Source organism: Aplysia californica, unplaced genomic scaffold (genome assembly GCF_000002075.1).
Source record: "Aplysia californica isolate F4 #8 unplaced genomic scaffold, AplCal3.0 scaffold00082, whole genome shotgun sequence".
Classification (NCBI taxonomy): domain Eukaryota; kingdom Metazoa; phylum Mollusca; class Gastropoda; order Aplysiida; family Aplysiidae; genus Aplysia; species Aplysia californica.
Window position 1 is genome coordinate 1,640,999 of NW_004797352.1, and position 3,013 is coordinate 1,644,011.

Here is a 3,013-nt window from a genome sequence, read left to right on the forward strand (position 1 = left end):
ATATATGTTAGCTCATCACCAATATTTCCAACACTTTTCTCACTCATCCCCAATAACTCTAAGTTCATTCCCAATATTTTTAGATCCGTAATATTATTTTCTAGCTCGTCCTCAATATTTTCTAGCCCATCCTCAATATTCCACAGACTATTCTATCTCATCCCAAATATTTTTTTCTCTCATCCACAATAATTTCTAGCTCGTTCCAAGTACAAATATTTTCTATCTCACCCATAATATTTTTTAACTCTCCCCTAAAATTTTCAAGCTCGTCCCCAATATTTTTCAGTTCATCCCTTATATTTTCTAGCTCATCCCCAGTATTATTTAACTCAACGCCCATTATTTTCTAAGTCATCTCCAGTATTTCCTAGCTCAACCCTAATATTTTCTAACACATCCCCAGTATTATAATAGCTCATCCCCAGTATTTTCTAGCTCATCCCCGGTATTCCTCATTTCTCTAGATCATTTCCAGAACTTTCTAGCGGGTCCCAAAAATGTGCCAGTATGTTTTAGCCCATCTCCAATATTTTCTGGCTTATCCCAAATATTCCTCATTATTTTCTAGCTCGTCTCCAATGCTTTCTAGCCTAACCCTTCTAGCTCATCCCCACTATTTTCTAGCTCATCCCCACTATTTTCTAGCTCATCCCCACTATTTCTTAAAATTCTAATGGTCCTCAGACTGCTCTGTCTCGTCCCCAATATTTTCTAGTTCATCCCCAATATTTGTCATCTCATCCCAAATATTTTCTACCTCATCCCCACTATTTTCTAGCTCATCCCTAATATTTTCTACCTCATCCCCACTATTTTCTAGCTCATCTCCAGTATTTTCAAAATCCTCCCCAGTATTTTCTAGTTCCTCTATAATGCTTTTTAGCAGTTCCTCGGTATTTTCTAGCTCATCCCCGGTATTTTTAGCAGTTCCTCAGTATTTTCTAGCTCATCCCCAGTATTTTTAGCAGTTCCTCAGTATTTTCTAGCTCATCCCCAGTATTTTTAGCACTTCCTCAGTATCTTCTAGCTCATCCCCAATATATATTCTAGCTCCATTCCCAGTACTTTTTAGCATTTCCCCAGCATTTTGTAGATTATCCCTAATATTTTCCAGCTAATCCCAAATATTCCCCACTATTTTTAGCTCATCCCTATTATTTTCTAGCTCGTCCCTAATATATTCTAGCTCATTACTATTATTTTCTAGCTCATCTCTAATATTATCTAGTTCATCCCCAGTATTTTTTAGCTCATTCCTAATGTTTTCTAGCTAATCCCAGTGATTTTTAACTCATCCCCAGTGTTCCCCGGTATTTCTAGCTAATCCCAAATATTCCCCATTATTTTCTAGCTCATCCCCAATATTTTCTAGTTCCATCCCCAGTAGTTTCTAGCTCATCCGCAATATTTTCTACATCATCCCCTCTATTTTCTAGGTCATTCCCAGTAATTTTTAGCTCTTCTCGAGTATTTTCTGGCTTATCCCAAATATTCCTTATTATTTTCTAGCTCATCTCCAGTATTTCCTAGCTGAACCCTAAAAAAAATTTAGATCATCCCCACTATTTTCTAGCTCATCGCCAGCATGTTCTAGATTATTCCCACTATTGTTTAGTTCATCCCCAGTATTTATGAGCTCATCCCCATTCTTTTCTAGCTCAACCACAACTATCTCGTCCCCAACATTTTCAAGCTCAGCTCCAATATTTTTCATTTCATCCCAAATATTTTTTTACCCCATGCCCAATATTTTCTAGCTCATCCTCCACATTTATTCCCAACTCATCGCCAATATTTCTCAAACTTGTCTATCTTATTACCAATATTTTTTTAGCTCATCCCCAATAATCTGTACCTTATTCCCAATATTCTTAGGTTCATTTTATTTTCTAGCATATGCCCAATAGTTTCTAGCATATGCCCAATAGTTTCTAGCATATGCCAAATAGTTTCTAGCTCATCCCCATTATTCCACAGACTATTCTATCTCATCCCCAATATTTTTTTTTCTCTCATCCACAATAATTTCTAGAATCTAGCTCCTCCCAAGTATTTTCTATCTCATCCCTAATATTTTTCAGCTCATCCCTTATATTTTCTAGCTCATCCCCAGTATCATCTACTCAACGCCCATTATTTTCTAGCTCATCCCCAGTATTTTCTAGCTCAACATTAATATTTTCTAAATTATCTCCGTTATTTTATATTTGATCCACAGCATTTTCTAGTTCATCCCCACTGTTTTCTAGCTGCACCAGTATTTTCTAGCTCGTCCCCACTATTATTTAAAATTTAAAATATTTAATATTCCAACGGTCCACCGACTTTTCTATCTCGTTCCCAACATTTTCTAATTCATCCCCCACTATTTTTAATCTCATCCCAAATATTTTTTAGCTCATCCCTAATATCTCCTAGCTCATCAGTAACACTTTTTAGTTCATCCCCAATATTTTTCTCCTCATTCCCACAGTTTTATAGCTCATTCCTAGTATTTTCTTGCTCATCCCCAGTATTCTCGAGTTCATGCCCAGTATTTTCAAATTTCTAGCTCCTCCCTTATGTTTTCTAGCACTTCCTCAGTATTTTCTAGCTAGTTCATCCCTAATATTTTACTAGCTCATCCCTAATATTTTCTAGCTGATCCCCAGTATTTTTTAACTCTTCCCTAGTATTTTCTAGCTTATCCCTAATATTTTCTAGCTCATCCCTATTATTTTACAGCTCGTCCCTCTAGCTCATTACTATTATTTTCTAGCTCATCCCTAATATTGTCTAGCTAATCCCCATGATTTTTTAACTCATCCCCAGTGTTCTCCAGTATTTTTTAACTAATCCCAAATATTCCCCACTATTTTCTAGCTCATCTCTAATATTTTCTAGCTCCGTCCCCAGTATTTTCTAGTTCCATCCCCAGTATTTTCTAGTTACATCCCCAGTGTTCCCCAGTATTTTCTAGCTCATCTGTAATATTTTCTAAGTCAGTCCCAGTATTTTGTAGCTCAACCCC